The sequence below is a fragment of the Cyanistes caeruleus genome, chromosome 13, assembly GCF_971803275.1.
Source record: "Cyanistes caeruleus chromosome 13, bCyaCae1.hap1.1, whole genome shotgun sequence".
Classification (NCBI taxonomy): domain Eukaryota; kingdom Metazoa; phylum Chordata; class Aves; order Passeriformes; family Paridae; genus Cyanistes; species Cyanistes caeruleus.
In genome coordinates, this window is record NC_141713.1 from 4,859,362 (window position 1) to 4,877,364 (window position 18,003).

Consider the following 18,003-nt stretch of genomic DNA (forward strand, 5'->3'; position numbering starts at 1 on the left):
ACAGTGAATCTGTTTTCCCAAGAGAATTAGTGGCCAGGGAAATAAAATCAAGGGGAGAATTTACATTCTCAAATACTGGGAAAAAATGTCTCAGAAACAGTTAATTCCATTACAAGAGCCTGGCCTTGCAGTCTGGGGAGATGGTCCTGTGCCTCATGACTGCACACCAGCTCTAACACTGCTACAATTGATCAGGAAAGCAGATTTAAAATATCGGTCTAAGGCTTTTCTAATTATCTTAAAATAATCGTTTCACCGCTTGAAATGAATAGAGTGACAAAGCAAACCTTCCAGGCTGCTCACCACACACTGACAGACACAGACTAATGACCCTAGAGAGCAGGCCAGCCCTTCTGATGCAGCATCCTCTGCTCTCAAAGACTAAAGTGACGTGTCCTCTGCTCTCCACGTGTTCCACGGACCGGGAATGAAGCCACATCACTTCTGACACAATCCCGAGAACGACACCTGTTCAGCACAGCCACCACCGAGGGACTTTCAGAGCCAGTCCCTTGCAGCTGTGCAATCAAAGATCAGTTTTCAATGAAATATTACTTACTTGAATCAATGTTGTCTTGATTCTTCGTGAAGGGTGCAGCAGGCATAAAATGTGATATTGATTTCGGAGATGTAGCCTGGTCCTCTCTTCGTGGCCATTTCAAAAAATGCAAAGTATTTCTTTTCTTTCACACCACAGATCACATCATCTTTACAAACTGGAGATCAAGGCCCTTTTATGTTGCCTCATATTTATCTCCTGCCCTTTTTTTCCTGTCCTCCTCTCTTCATCTTGCAGTTTTTCTTTCTCCTCCTTGAGTTTTTATTGCCTCTTCGGCTCTCCTCTTAGCTCCTGTTCTAATTTCTGCCTTTTTCCCTGCTCTCCTGAGTGCTTTTAGATTCTGATCTAATTTCTCATGTCTTCTCCCAGTGCTGCTCTCTCTCCTTTCTATCTTTCTGACCCTCACCTGTTCTCCTTTCTGCATCTCTGACTCCAACTCCGCTGCTCCCCTTACGATGCTCCGGCTCTGGATTTTCCTCCTCGTCGTTCCCCACATCGCTCTTGGGCTGTTTTTAGCACTCATTTCAATATAGTTTTCCCTGCTGTATGCACAAATACAATGTCCCAGCCTCTCATAATAATACATCTTTTTTCTAGGTTGCCTCCCATTTCCACGATTAGCATGCATATCTTTTTAATGAAAGCTGCAGAAACGACCAGGAACAAGGCTCCCTAAATATGTAATCTGTTGCTGCCAGCCTCCCATAATAGACAAGGGTTACTTTTTTTTTTCCAGAAGCCAATATCAATTTAAGTCTATACCACAGGTTTGGTTTAATTAATTTTGGAGCTAGAAAGGGGTTCAGACCAGAAATCATAAAGCCAAAACTGTCTCTCAGTGGTCTAGGGCATGAAAGAGGGAGGAATAAATATATTTTCCAGTTATATTTTGGAGCAGCAATTTTAGATAGAAAAACTACCATTTTCTGAATATAGTACTGGCTAGGTGACCAAAATTAATATTTTAGCTGTGAAAAGTGCCACAGAGGCTTGACCAGCAGTTAAAACAGGCTGTGTCTGAAACAGCCTCCAATGCCAGCACTTCCCTGGTGCTCTGCAAGGTCTCAGAAGAAGGCTCATTATATCCTTGATATCCAAACCATGTTACTAAGCAGCTTGCCTGTTTTGCCAAGATTTGAGAACAATTCCTGCTTAGTTTTTTGAGAGCTGAAAAGATTGCAGTGCATAATGACTTGCCTACAAATATTCTGGCTGATGTGTTGACTGTCATCCCACACGCTTGGGGCTGATCGTATACATGGCAACGATTTGATACCATAATTGGATGAACCCAAAGCTTAGACTAAGGTCTACACTACAAATAGTTGTGGTTGCAAGCCTGAAATTCTCTTTCAATTACTTCATGTGTTATTTACTTAAGACATACTTTGAAAATAGTTACCAGTAAATTAATTCACTAAGGTCAACTTAGAAAAGGGCTTGTATGCCCTGTCAACATGTTTTCTTTTTCAGATTAAAAAATAAGTAACCATTAAAGTGCAATATCTGATTAGACTATTTTAAATAATATTTTAATACATTTATTTATATACAGGCCCCCTAAAACTAATATTAACCAATCTTTCTTGCTTTCATCTTAAAATTCAATGATTCTGTTTATTTCCCATTGCATGACACCAGTTCCATCCATCATGGTCCAAGGAGTTCTGGCATTTTCATTTTTTACTCTGATTCCTTCTTGTTTCTGAGAGCAGAAACCTGTATTTTCTGTCAGGGTAGAGAAAAATAACATTGCTACATTACAGATACTCCAGACATGGTTATGACTGTGGACATGAGTCTTCTGTGCATAGAAGAAGTTCTTTGGCAGGCAGAAATCCAGGGTATCCCACTGGAGAATCTGATCCAAAGCCAAGTAGAAATGCCATCTAGGGCCTGATTGCTCCCAGCTTGGCTTTGACCCAGGGACATGCCCTTCTTCTGAACAGGAAATCAAGTTTTGGAAACAGATTTAAAAGGATGACAAATGACTCTAGACTCTGCTAATTTACATTTCACACAAGTTCTGTGGAAATCATTAGAGCTGCTCCTAATCCCAGTAGCAAAACTTCAAATCTCACACAGTTCTCCCAGAGTTACCTGTGTTTAGAGCAATGTGGCTCCACAATTTGGTTTAAGCTTTGTTTGACTAAGTCACAGAAGTATTTAGCCCAAATTAGTACATCCTGCAAGATGAAACGTGAAACCACGGCACAACACAGACACATTTCTCTTTCAAAGCCGTGTTTGGAAGAACTTAAGAACTTTGAACACTTTAAAGCTATTAAATGGTCAGCTTTTGAGTTAGATTTGCCTTAGTACTGACACTGATCTCACAGGAATGCAGCAGTCTTTACCACAAATCCTGTGCTAAGGCTTTCCCTCTGTTGTTCCATGATGTCCATGTCCAGGACACGACTTCATGTGATTGACTAGGTGACAACTCACCCAGCCCTGCATCTCTAAACTGGAAGTTGTCTTCAGGAAGTTTTTGCTGAAAGAAATGTCACTTTTCAAAGAGTCTTCATTGGAAAATATTTTATTTTGCTATAAATGCCTCGAAGGAAGAATTCACATTCAGTAGAATCTAATATAACATGTAATTTTATATTCCAGCATTCCAGCAGGCAGAAGTAACATAGTTCAGTGAAAGCACACGTTTCTTCCAACACACCATTTAAATGAAGTGGTGTGTATGTACATTTTATGTATTTTCTCTTTGGTTTGGTCTTTAAAAGATTTTTTTCAATTTACAAGCTTTAATTTTTCATAAATGTAACCACTTTTGCTTGGCAAATAGAAGGCTGAATGAAATTTACTGTAAGAGTATTCCTAGCTGTGTTAGGGTCAATCAAATTGCTCAGGAAAATATAGTTGGAGCTTTTGTGGTTTGGGCTAATTGGTGGTATTAGTCATTGATATCAGCTTGATAATAATGTACATCTTAGACATCTGGAATTATTTCTACACCTTGGTAGGTAACCTGGGAGATTGGAACCTGCAGACACCTTGAATTTAGGACAATACTGAAAATTATTCCAGATTTCAGATACATGCATATCTGAATCAGATGGTTCCTATGTGTTTAGTCACGATAAATCCTGGGTCTGTACTAACTCAAACTAAGAGAAATCTGGAGATAGGCCATACATAAATACTTTATAGAGTGTTGTGTACACTAATTAATAAACACAATTTTCTAAGAGCTTGCTGAATAAACATTGCTTAAACAAATGGATGCAAATTATTAATAGAAACTGTAATCTCCCTCTCTACCTATTATTCTTACTGGGCCCTAACTACTTTGATACCAGAAGATTAGAAGAACAAAACCAAGTTAGCTTTGCCAAATAGGAAAATAAAATATTCCAAAGCACGAAAGAAATAATCTTAAATCTGAGGCCCTGTAGAAATCAAAGAATAACAAATCTTGTATTGCCCAAACCCTGTTGTTGAACTTCTAATGGTAAAATCTCTGCCTTCCACTAACTGTTAGATATTCCTGCATGACTGCAGTGTTGTTTTATGTATGTGAGCCAACCTCGCAATATAAGGTGACAAACAAAAAAGATGGAAAAATATATAAAATGGTAAAAAAAAAATAAAAAAAATAAAAAAAGCTCTACTTGCCACCTCAGGCTTTAAAACTCTTCTTACACACTTCAGCACGAAGTCTATTAAAGCAGAATATAGTGGAAATACAATATACAGCAATGAATGTCTCCAAACCAGCAATTTAGTGCTAAAGCTGAGGGCAGTTCTTATGCACCGACTTTTAATACCGAGACGATTTGTGGTCTCACAAAGTTCCTGCCTTGGGCAAGAATTGTGCTGTGCTCTAATAGGTCTAGTTTGTTGACTGTCAGAATAATGGAGAAATTGGTAGCAGAGGGCCTGAGCGCTGTAAACAGCTGAGATAATTAGAAGGTCTGTCAGGAGGAGAGTGAGGCTAAAGCAGTTTACGTTCTGTCACAGGGAGGGAAGTGTTCATTCAGAGGGCTGCTGGATAATGTGGGATATGATGTCTTGTGTCCTAGTGAGCTTGCCCGGAGATGGGGAAAAAGTGCTTCTCGTTGACTTAGTTGGCTTTCTCTACCCTCTTTCCTACTGCAGGCTTGCAAGAGTTTATATTTCTTATTAATAAAATAATACATCTTGCCAGCAAAATGCTGACTTGCTGTTTTTTAAGCCAAGCTGCTGGGTTAATAGGATGCTCAGAGTCAAGCAGGGCAGTGCAGGGGGGCTGTGGAAGCTGCAAGGGTTGAAGGAAAGCATTTGTGAAGAGCAGACATGAAAAGAGCCCTCTCCACACATCCCTCTCCTCCCAAAAAGAAAAATAAAAACACAACAAAAACCAGCTGAGTGTATGGTTATGTCACCACCTTAAAGAGGATGCTCCTGTATAGACAGAGAAGTGTTCCATAAGTTGTTAACACGAGAATTCTGGTGCCTTAGCCAAGAAACTAGACAGTGGGAAGCTTAGCAATCTAGAAATTGCTGTGACTAAGCCTTTTCTAGGCAACGACATGCCTAGGGATGGAGTAAGCCAAAGATTTCAGGGCTGGTTTGTGGTTTTGGTTCTTAGTTTAGGGCCTGACTTCTGCAAAGATGGATGTTGGCTGTCTTCCACATAAAAAGTCTCAGTGTTCAGAAACTGGCTAGTTAAAAAGACAATCACTTGAAATTGGTGGTATTTCAAAAAAATACAGAATTAGTATAGGAATATAATATAGTGCAGAGCATTCAGAAGTGAGTAGGGAATGAGGTTGCTAAGGTTAAGATGTTAATGCTTAATAACAAGCAAATATTATTAAGTTTTGAGTTATAGTGAAACAGGGGGAGAGAGTGGGACAGGCACATGGCCAAGAGACCTTTGTCCTTCTCCTCGCTCTGCCTTTAACAAGTCACACATTAACTTTGCTCTCGCACGAGGCTCTGTACCTCACCAAAGAGCCTTGGGGATCCATAGGTGTCAGATGATTTTCAGGTTGCTGTTTATGGATGCTGCCATTGCTTCCATCTCAAGGGGTAGAACTGGGAAAACAGATTCTTGCACGCTGTTTTAATTTAATGTGGATTTCTCCAAGGATTACCACACTTTCCTGGGTCTGTGGGAAAGAGAGAGGCTAAACAGAGGCCAGGAGTGGATATTTTTAAAACTTGGACAGTCCAAAGCCACCACAGCAAGGGATAGAAGGGACCTGGAACCACTCAAGCATTACAGTGACACCATTCAGACAGCAATGTTTGGCATTGTTTCTCCTGCAACATCCACATCCCTCCTACTCCACTGCATTTTAGAGCAAGGGGCAGATAATTCTTTGCCATCAGTTTCTGCCCCTGGTTCCCACAGTCCTTCTGAAGACCTGAAGAGCTGCTGCTTTAATAATTCGGTTGTCTTTCTGACAGGGCTGGAGGAGTCTTTTTTAAGCTCCTGCAGCACTGTGGAGCAGCAGGCAGCAGACAGTGCATGATTGCACTGGGACTTCAGAGCAAACTCCAGCTCGCTGTCGGTGGCTGTGTGCCAGACAGCTCCGCCTGCAGAGAGCAAAGCCTTCCAGAAGGCTGAGCATCCAAAAAGGAGACTGTCAGCATCCCCCTGAACACTGAGTGGGGGGATCGCCACGGAAAAAGGGAGCAAGCTGGAAAATTGAGGCGTATGGGGAGAAGTGGCGTAAAAGGGCTAATTATCTTCCTATTCCCCTCGCGCGCCTATTAAAGACCACCAAAAATAGCATCTGCTTAAGGATGAGGGTTTTTTTTTTTCCCGCCAGTTAAGTTAAATGGACATCCCACCTGTTGTTTGGTGAAGTGAGATCACTCAAGGAAGATGGAGTTGGCCAGAAGCCACCTCCTGACAGCGAGAGGCAGGTCTGAACAACAAAGTTTGGATCAAGATCTGAACTTCTCTCCCATCCAAATGTGCTTGGATCCGGAGGCTGGCTGACACCCATCTCTGCTACATCTACTCTGTGATTATGTGTGAATGGCCCTAGTGCTTCTCACTACACCCCACGTAATCACTTGCATTTGGGCATCATTCTGCAAGAAAATCTGCTGTCACGATGGCAAACGTGTGTGATGCTTTGCTGGATAGAGATTCACCCCTAACCCTCACAAGACATCAGTTTTCACCTGGGAACATGCTAACCGAGCTCTGCTGATGACAACTTCCATATTTACAGGTCTTAATAAAGTCAGCCTGAACTCCAGGTTTAAATGGAGGATCCTTTCCCAAACTGGTATCAAAACACTGCATTCTTGGCAGCCTGTGTGCATGTGCAGTGGGCCTGATCCTGACTCCTCACATCTGGCTCCTGCCTGTGCAGCCCCTGGTACTTCAGCAGGATTGCTCCTGATAGGAATTTGATGAATACCATATTGTCCTATGTATCACCCACAGATTATCTATAAAAACTGTGATTCCTCAGCAGTGTGGTTTACAGGCATATGTAAGTTATGTGAGGGGAAGTTTGCTCTGGGGCCCCCTCTTTCCCAGTAGTCCCATTGCCTCTAATTCCTGCTTTTGCTTCCTTGACCCCCAAGTCCCACTGCTGCAGAGTCCTCCCTACTTTGGGTTCTACCCTGCCCTCTTCACCTCTGTTTCTGTGTGGTTTGTGAGAAGCCATCTGGGGATGCATTTTCAAATGTCAATGCTTTTTAAGGAATACTCAATATATGCAAAAGAGCAAGCAAACTGTTTTTTTATTTTTCCCTATTTTTTTTTCTATTTATTTCTTTCTTTTTCTGTTTGCTCTCTGAAAAATAAAAGGAAAAAAAATTGAAGAGAAGTTTCAGTTTTCTGACTGAAATTGAATCTGGAAAAAAACCCATGCATTACATGAAATGCTTCATTTATTTTTAGTTGAAAGTTATTAATTATTATGTTAAACTTTTAAAATGTAAGTTTGACCTTGTTCTAAAAATATAAAATATCCTTCTGCAACAAAAAAAAAAAAAAAAAAAAAAAAAAAGGAAAAAGAAATTATTTGTTTCAAGAATATTAAACCAAAAGATTCTGACTTTTTCTTTCTGTGGTCCCAATAAGTTATTCAGAGTTTAACACATATTCTGGGAACATGTTTCTCAGAAAAAAAAAATGCCTTTAAAATCTACTCTTGATTAACTTGAGGGAAGAGCTGAATCAGAGCCCCTGCATTTGAGGAATCATTTACTCACCCTTAAGGTGGGAAAAATGAACAGAGGTGAAATCCATAATAATTTTTGGCACAGAAGCTCCTTTTTGGGCAGTCACGTACACAGCTGTGATGAACTGCAGATAATGTCATGCATCTCACCCAAAGTCATACAGCAAATCCCTGGCAGAGCCAGGAGTACAAGGGCACCATGTGTGGCTCCCTGCTCTCTGCAGGAACCACTCATAAATGGTTGTTTTGTATAATTATGTGCAGATAGTCTATAACCAAAAGTATGATTTTCACTTTGTATTGTGTTCTTTCCAAATTTTTTTTTAAAATGAGGACTGTATGTAGAAATTGTGGTTGATGCCCTCTGTTGACCTTCAACCAAAAATGTGGTCTTGTTTCTTTGGAAAGTTATCCAATAACTTCTGACCTCATATACACTTCAGCTACTGTCAGAAGAAAAAGGCAATAAATAGTGCTATGCAAAGAAAACAAAATGATTATCCTACAACCTAATAAGCAATTACAAAGGGCAAATTACTTTTACCCTCAGTAATTTTCTGCCATTAGATAATTAACATCAGAAGTATTAATGATCATTTTAACAAATTACCATATAATTATAATGTGTTTCTTCATTTAGCCCTACATATTGTACAAATCCTTCTAAGATTTGTCTATTAATTGAAAATACATTATTTATTGGTTTAGCTGAGCAACAACCCACACTGGTAACTAAACCCATTAAAGAAATGCTGAACTGGTTGTAACTAGCTGTCACCCTGTGGTCACCTGAGAAATTCTTAGTGGATGCAAGTGTCACTGACCAGGCTCAAATTAAGGCTCAAATGGAAAACTCTAATGGGTCACAATATTCACTGGGGTCACAGACCCAGAAATGTCACGTCTCTGACTCGTGTTAACTTCAGCTGGAATGAAGGCTGAGAGTGGAACAAATGCACTCAGGAGTTTACAGGGCCAGCACATGCTGGTGGCAATGCTGCTTCTTAGATTAATTAATTTCATAACATTTCCATAATACAGTTTTACTTAGTGTACTTTTCATAATCTAATTTTAGTTGAATTGCTTTGCACAATCTGCTCAAAATGTGTTTACGATTCAGAATTGTTAGAGTCCCCTTTTCATTTTTTGCTCAGCTGCCTTTGTAAAATCTGCCTAAATTGGTGAAATAAATTAGGGGAATGCTGCCAAAACTGGGTTTTGTACTATCCTAACATTCAAACCAATTCACTTGGGCCAGGTTTTTCAGCATTTCCCATGAATCTTCTCTTAGATGTACATGAACAGGAACATGACTGAAAAAGTGAGCTTCAGGAGTGTGATAGAGATTTTTCTGTGGGAAGAGGATTTTGTATGTGGGGGCGGGTTTGGGAAGCTGGTTCCAAATCACCCATTTCCAATTTGGGAACAGATATGGCCCATGTGACCTAAGCATCTTGTCAAGACAGCTTGAATTTTAAATTGTGAATATGCATGTGGATGAGCTACAGACCAAAAGGGCTCACATCTATGTGAATAGCCTGGAATTCACCCTTGGGCAAAAGGCTGGGAGAAGGTTTGGAAAACTTGGCTCATGTGAGATACAAATCCTACAGCTTTCCTATGACTCCCTTGGACAGTGTCAGTGGTATGTACAACACACACATGAAAAAGGTTCATGATCCCCTTCTGACAATTCCTGAAGAGGGAAATTATTTGGAATAAATTATTCATTGCAAAACTACTCAGTTTTGGCAACAAACCTGCAGGTTAAGGGAGAAGGGGAGCTATTCTCTCTGCAATGGTGTGTTACAAGCATTCTCTGTTTTAGAAGCTTTAGCTTTGTGAACAGTTGATGATATCCTGGCTCTTTCTTAATTTCTGTGCCTTTTGGGAGCTCCACTAAGATTCTTCCTCTTGAGAACCCTGTCCTTCACAGGACTCAGGATCCAGAGGGACAAAGCAGGGTTATTGCTGTTTAAAAAAAAATATTGTGTTTCCTAGGAAAGACAGATTCCAGCTCAGGTTTCCTCACACCTTGATAATCCTTGTACAATTTTCTGCCCCAGGTCCCTCATTCCTGCAGTGTGCTTTTCTGTGTGTAGGTAAAAGCAGAGAAAAAAGAGCATCCAAGGACTTTTCAGCAGCACCTCTGGAATAATCATAATACAATAAGAATTTCAGCCATGGTTTTCTTGCTTCTTGTGTAAAAGACTTGAGTTCCTGCCGTGCTTACAGTTAATAATATAGGGATACAAGGAATGAAGCTCAAGATTGAGCACATCAGCATGAAGGTTGTGGAGTCTAATCCTTGTTCCACTAAGATCTGTGGCCCAACTTCCACTCTAGGCAGGGTAGAACAACACTCCAGATATCACTGGCCATTCATTTTCATGGATATTGAACTTTTCTTTTTTTAATTAAAAAGAATGATTTTTTTTTTCCTCCTCCTGCCATTTCCAGCTGCCTGAACAGCTATGATGACACCTTACAAAGTTGCCATTACATTAGTGATATTAGTATTAATCACACGTTGCTTGATACTGTAATTGAATAGTTTTTACACAGATGATATTAACTGATAAAATATGGCATCCTCATGAGAAAACATTACCTTGAAATATTAGTGTTATAATATGTTAATTTCTATGGAGGATAGGAGCACAGATATATGAGGAGATGTAAATTTCCAGCACTTCTGCTGACAATTTCCATGTCAACATAATTCTTAGGAATTCATACTCACTATTTTGTGATGACTTATATGATGATGTATAACAACTTAAGGGGCTTTAAAATGCAGTATTTTGACTAATGCAGGTTGGTAAATAGCAGGCAGGACTGTTTCTTCCTCTTGATTCTGGGAAGGCTGACGCAAACCCTTGGTATGGCCAGGAAGTCACCAAAACTCAATGTTCAATCCCAAAGCAGGGGCTCAGATGGCTCTGGGCACTTTGAAGCTGCATTTAGCTGTTAGAGTAAAGGTTTTTATATGACAGATTTGGGGTTTTATAGAATAATAATGAAGAAAAATAAAAAAGGAGAAAACAGCAGGTGGCTAGTCCAACATGTCTGGCAGAAACTGGATTTTGGTTTGGTAAACATAGACCAGACAGTTTACCCCAGCTGTAGACACCTAATTCTAATCTTATTTTTCTTGAATCCTGAGAAAAGTTGAACCTTTCTGTGTATTTATTAGGATGAACTAAAGTGCCAGGGCCCTGAACTCCTGGACAGAAAACACAAGGCCCCTGCACACTGCCTCGTTAATAACTCATTGCTCAGGGAGAGTTTACACCAAGACAGTTCCTCTTGCCTTGCTGGCTTCTCTTTTAACACCACTGAGTTCCTCAAGAAACAATCTGGAATAAGACAAGAACCTGTGAGTGGAGAGGGGCACCCCAAAGATGGGAGAGATGACAGCAAGAGAGGTTCTTGCATCCTTAAAGAGGCAGCTAACCTGGCTGCTTGCTCTCTCTTGGGCTAATCTGAATTAATTGGTGCTATTTGTGCCTTTGATACTCAAATGCAGGGCCTGGGGGTGGGAGTTCTCATGAAACAAGTGGCCACTTGGGAGAGCCGTCCCAGGTCCAATCATGTCATGGGCTCATTTGTCTCCCACAGTAATTCACTACTCACTTCAGTCACTTTAAATGTAAAACAGCTGCTGCTGCTTAGCCCTCTTTTAAGGTACCTAACCAGCAGCTTTAAACCAATCCTGAATGGGTCCCATCCCATAATAGTCTCCCTCACAGTGATCATTTGGAAACAATTAACCCTTGATTCAAGATCCTCTTAAAGAATCCTTTTCCAGGCTCTTCTCTGCTGTGGCCCATTTCGTCCTTGCCTTGTCCCTTACATGGGAACAGCTTTATCCTTTGGGAACACTGGGGTTTGTGCAGCAGTAACCACTTCTGTGTACCTGGGAGGGCAGCTGTGTGGGTTTTGGGCCAACCCCATCTTCACTGAGGAAAATTGAAGGTATCACATAAAACAGACTAGTGCTTTATTAAAAAAAAAGAAGAAAAAAAAAAAAAAGAAAATATTTGTTTCCTCTCTTTGTTTCTCCTCCCGCAGTACCTGGGGGTCTTGTTCTCTTCACATGTGTTTGGCACGGCTGCTACCCCTTGCCTCACTCAGTCTCTGGTGATATGATGAACTGGAGATTAATCTGTTTTAAGGGGAAGCATCTGGCTTTGAGCTAATAAAATATCAATTTGTAACAGGGAGGAAAAGGCTCAGCGAGAGGTCTGCATGCTTAGGGCTTTGAGACCCAATTTGATTCGGGAGTTTAATGCCACTTGTGAATTTTAGGCTGTGCTCCGAGCACTTCAAAACCTTTCTCCATGCAGTGGTCTCAGCTTTCTCCAGAAGTCCCGTGTTTTCAGGCCTTTGCTGCTGTTGGGGGTGTCTCCCAGCTCTGAACCCTGCAGGGCTGCCCCCTCCCAGGCACCCCCAGCTCTCCCTTCTCCTAATGGCTCTGCGGCCAGATGTGGCGGCCCCTCGCTGGGATGTCAAACTGGCAACACCCTTGATCCAGGCAGACAGACACTCAATAGCCAACTTCTGGAAAGCCTCCCCCCGCACTGGCCAGCTCTGACACAAACCAGCTGAGGACATTGCAATGCCAGAAAGTGTTACAGCTGGGCTGCCTGACAGATTGGCAGCACACACGCTGATTTGGGGACTGTATTTGGGGGCCCGCGAAGTACTCACTGTCCAGGCACCGAGCCACTAATCACAGTTTACATTAGGCAATCAGATACTTTTCAACTACTGAATGATCTGCTGTTTGCCCCCCTTTTTTCACCTTACAGGACCCTGTGTGTATATACAGTACCTCGGTGCTCCACATCTGCATCATGTTTTGAACCGAATCTAATGCACAGCTACCACCCTCAGCTCAGGCAGCCTCAAGGAGCCCAAATCACTGCTGCTTTCCTTTCTCCTCCCACTTCCCCAGCCTGACTTTTTGTTTCTGTGCTGAATCACTTGGTTCATTTAACCTGGGGGTTACCTAGTTATGGAAAAATCCTACAGCACTCCCTTATAAAGAGAAAGGCTTCTTGTCATTCTATAGGATTTTGTCAGCATATAGAATCCTACAAGTGGCTTTAGACACAACTCCAGAGATCAGATCTTGAAAACAATAAGATTTTAGAGCTGTTTTTCTGGCACGCTGCTGGCTTAGTCACTTTTACATTAGAAGTGTTTCATTAGGAATGAATCCACGTCAGCCCCACGTGCCAATTCTGATCCCTGCCTTGGCCCAGCCACCGTGCTGGAGATATATATTCCTGTAAGATATGTGTGCCATGGCTGGATGTCTAATGAATATGGCCTCATTTACAATAAGAAGGACTTAGACCTGGCTACGACCCAGAGGTTCTATTCCAAAGAAATGCTGACATTTCGGAAAACCTGGGTCCCTGTCAGAACGAATAGCTGAAATTTTTATCTTTTCCAAGCCAAAAAAAAAAAAAAGGTGCTCTGAAAAATGTGCACAGTATTAAAATGTTAAAAACCAGTTAGGTGCCAATTTAAGGAAAATATGTAAACACAGAACATGAAAATTCATATTTTAATATAAACATTTAAGTGAAATTGACAGAAATGTTTTGATGTTGGTAAAATGAGATATCATAACTTCTCAAAAAGTTTTTTTGCCCCAGCTGATCTATTCCTATGGAAATGTTTTGATTTTGATGAAACTGTATAGTTCCCACTGATAATTATTTTGTAAAAAGGAGAAAAACTAATTACACCATGTGGGAGAGCCACAAACTTTTCCTGCTGAAGAGGGATTTATCACCAATATCTAAAAAAGCTCCTAACCCTCCCATATTTGCTTGTGGAGAGTCACTTCTTGGGGTTCATGCAGAACAGGAAGGTGCTTTAATGGTTCAACAAATGCTAAACTGTGCTTTGTTGGGTTAATATTTCCCTTTTCACTCTTCCTTCAGAGACATTACAACCAATCTTTGCTCATTTTGGGCAAATTTCACTAAGTAAAAGGTGCAAACACAGCTGCTTACTCATTTTTCTGAAGATCTGCTCTTATGTAAAGCACTGGTAAGCACCAATTAACCTTCTTTCCCAATAAGCAAGACTGCTTATTTCCTTCCATGGTGAATTTGGGATGCAACAACCAACAAACATCTCTGATGACAAAATGGGAGAGGAAAAGGCTGTGGATGATAAATAATAAACAGGTAAATACAATGTATAACTGGGGAGGCACCGTGTGCAAGCACACACACTTAGACTCTGAACTAGAGCAGAGTGGACTTGAAAGATGTTATTATGCATTCAGGCAACTTCAATGTGCCACTAATAAAATTAAGTGTTGGAACATAAATGTTTTAATTTTAGTGCGAATGCTCCAAGCAATACCCCCTCCTGCACCCTTCTTTCCCACCCCCAGCCTAGACTAATCCATTTAGAGACAAATTTACATTTTATTTCTCCAAACCCTATTAGCATTAATATAAAGGTCAGCACTGAAAAGGCAGCTTCAGAAGCTAATGTGCCAGTGTGCTGTGCTCTGTGACCAGATGAGGGCACGTGGGTCTCTCACCCACTGAGTCTGACAAGAATTTGTAATTTAAGAGGGCGGTCCTCCTCTCCCAACATGCCCATAGCTCATGGAGATGATCAGGTCACCCTCTGGAAACCAAATGGGACTGCTTTTCCTGATATCAGAAGGGGCAAAGGGGAAGAAATCACTCTGTGAAAAGCCTTCCGTGCCATGGAAAAGGCTATATATTACATATATTGACAATACTTAAAGGCTTTTGGGGAAAACAACATTAATTTTGGAAAAAATTCAGCTTTAACAGCGATGTGCTTTAGGTGTCCCTTATTGGGGATTTTATTAAGGGTTTATGTGGGGTGCAAACAGGGTAGTGCTGGTTGGGATGTTTGGCCTCTCAGCCCATCTTTGCTTCTGATAGTGTCCATCAAGAGCATCCCTGTAGCTGAGTGGTGATGTCAGAGCCTTGAAGAGAAAATTATTCTGGTTTCAGAAGTGCAAAATATCTCTATGAGAACTCTATGAGCTTGATGTGGTTTGAGGTTTGGTTCCAGCTGAAAACCCCGCCCTGGGAAAAAGCTGAATAACCCAGACTAATCCCATTGAATGTACTGGGCCTTCTTCTGTGTATAAAATTACTTATGTGCTAATTTTTCAGAGGACCCAAGCCAAGGATATTGACAAAGCATGCTGGACATCTAATTGACTCATGGCTTTGTGTCTAAATCATGTGAATTTCATCTCAAGTTTCAAACAGATGTTTGGTCTGAAATCCTCAGACTTAAACAGGAATGAAGTCAGCTTCATGTCCTGGATCAAGATCCTGTGAAATTCCTATTTTTGTATAATCACAAAGCAAATGCCAAGGTAAAGCTGAGTAGTCCAAATTAACATCATTCCTCCAGGCAAACTACATCATCCATTACATTTTTTTTCCGCCCTTATACTTGTGGGGTCTTCTTCCTCCTACTGCTACTACTGTTACTACTAATCTGACATTAAAAGCTAAAGATTTCTTCTTTAAAGCCCCTAAAAAATAATAAATCTCACGCCCCAAAAAGGCTCTCAAGCTACTCTAGGCCGAGCTGTCTAATTCAAGGATAAACTGATAGAGCAGGTGGAGATGCCAAATGTCATTAAGTTTGCCAGAGCCCAGCTCTGAGGAACACAAAGGTGAGAAGTATATTCCCCAACAAATGACCCCTGACCGGGAGCTCCCTGCTACCAGTCCCCCTCGCTTTTAAATTAAACCAGTAAGCCTACTTGAGTGTCTAGCTTGTTTCATTTGATTCCACTCCAGGGGAAATGCAGCCTCTCAATTAAAGCTTTTAGAGTTTCACATGTGAAACCGAGGCGTGGGGGATCCTGGAGCTCATGTGGAGGACTGAGGCAAGAGATATGAGTTCAATTTCTGCCCTTGCTACAAGGAATGGGCATATTGTTTCACCTCATGCCTCAGTTTCCTTTTCTTATAAATGTGCACGCCCAAAAGGCACTTTTGAGAAATCTAGGTGGAAATATGTGTATTGTGTCTTTTGCTTGTACGTTTTGACAGTATTTCAGTGTCTTCATGAATTCTCAGGGTTGTATTAGTGATCTTCATTTAATTCACTTTTCAAACAGCAAACCATAAATAATCAATAGAAAAGCCCAGATGTGTCTCCATAGGTGAGGGCTGCATGAATGCCATAGTTTTCATACCATCACACAGGCAGACATTTGGAAGATTAGGGGCTGCTGAATGCATTGCTGGGGATCAGCACAAAGTTATTTGCAGTTGTTTCTGTAATCGTGTTGCTTGGGGAGGAAATTCACAGTATGTCTTGCTGCCTGCCCAGCTCCCAGCCACACACCCTGGCACCCTGCTGGGGGGTGCTAATGCCCTGTGCCATGCCAGAAGACATGGAAATTAATTAAGTGGCTAAACACTTGCTCTGTGTTTGTTTCATTCCTGTTATGGTTTGGGTATATATATATATATATATATATATATATATAAAATTTAAATCTATTCACAACTTTTTTGATAGGGCCACAAATAGTTTTCGTGCATAGCAAATAGAAAGCTGGGTATTTGTGGGCTCACTTTACATGAGTTGGGATGGAAAGATAAGACAGAGATTAGGGTCTCTAATTCATACATTCATATTAATTAACACAAAGATCCTGTTTTCAGGGGACAGAAGCAAACCTTTAGTAGTATGCATTTAATCCCATAGTCTCCAGGAAGGAATGGTTCTGCCCTTCCTTATCTAACTTCCAGGGTCAGGTGTATGATTTCTTCTCATTTTTGGAGAAAAAAAGGACAGTACAACTTTCATTTTTAGCCTGATTTCCTACAGGAGCGACTTTTACCTGATCTCCCAGTGCCTGCATGGTTGGATGAGCATTTCTGCTCCTCTGCCAGTCCATTCTTGGTAATTTTGAATCTGTCAGGAAATTTCAGGCTGGTTTAAAAGAGAAAACATTTTAAATACTTCAAATTTGATAAAAAACTATTTTTAGTAGCATTTTACTACTTTGAGCCTTGTGTTTTAAATCTTTGCTGATGTTCCTGTTAGAGCTGAAAGAGAAGTTTACATTACTGATGATGGGTAAATCTAAAAGCTTCAGGTAGGAGTGCTTGGTTTGATTAGGGAGACAAGACTTCCAGTGCTGTGCCAACACAATCAGAACTTCCTTGATTTTTAAAATGTTTAAAATTTTGGATGGCAAACTCAAGAAATAAGGATTTGCCTTGGAGATTCCATTTAGTTGTTTTCCTTTCGGCAGGTCGTGGGAAAGTACTTATCTTATGGATGTTTTTGTTCCTTTGTTTTTTCTAAAGTTAATTGAGCCCAAGCCCCCAGTAGAGGTAGCTGACTGTTGGTTTTATGGACCACATCTGCACAGTATGGGCAGAGCCTTCCAGTCCTGTAGAGCTGTTCAGCTGTACAGAAGTCAACGGAGCCACAATAAACGTGGAAACTCTGCTGCGAATGTGTCCCCTAACGCCCACTACAGCTCTCAAAGACTGGCCCAGCTTTACTGAGTGCAAAACTAGGAATGAGCACTTTTTTAGGCACCAGTTTATTAGCTGGCTGTTAAAAACCTGGTTGGGAATTTGGAGAGAAGAATCTGTGGGTTCTTAGGGTGAGAATGTTCAGGGGTGTCCTGAGGATTTCTTTTGACAGAGGTTTGATTTGCTCTTCACTGTAATTGAAACACCTATGAGTGACTTTACATCTAATTTAGATCAGATGGGGAGGGTGCAATGGGTAGCCCTCAGAAGTTCCAGACAAGGTGATTTTTGATTCAGTAAACCCAAACCTGTATCTTTTAGTTTCATAGTTTCATGTGACCTACACTTTGCAAGCACGTGGGTCCCCACAATGTCTTCTGAACAGGGATAATGTGGCTCTGGAGAAATAAAGAAAACCAGACACCCTGCAGTGAGGAAGACATCAAATTAAAACTCTTTCAAGAAATCTTTCACTTCCTATTTGTTAAATCACTCGTTTTGTAAATGTCTTTGCTGTTGGTGCTACTACATTTAATATGATCAATAGTCTTATTCTCTAGTGTTCCCCCAACTGACTGGTTGAAGATGCCAGTAAGGAGAGAAAGGGGGTGGGATGTGGAGTGAGGGGGCTGGGAGGAGGAAACTGTACTTGATCCTTATGGAAGTCAGTTAAAATTAATTGGAAAAAGCTTTTAAAGACCTAAGATGAAGACCAAATGTATCTCAGACCTGCGGCCTCATCCCCGACACTGAATGCGAAGGTCA

General features: G+C 41.0%; 1 long non-coding RNA gene across 1 annotated transcript in view; it reads right to left on the reverse strand.

Moving 5' to 3' along the window:
• The window catches only part of LOC111934017 (uncharacterized), a 90,063-nt gene extending 88,326 nt beyond the window's left edge, over window positions 1-1,737 (reverse strand). The window contains exon 1 of the long non-coding RNA XR_002866963.2: window positions 560-1,737. This is a non-coding gene — a long non-coding RNA (uncharacterized LOC111934017). The remainder of the gene's footprint in view (window positions 1-559) is intronic.
• Window positions 1,738-18,003: the final 16,266 nt, after the last annotated feature.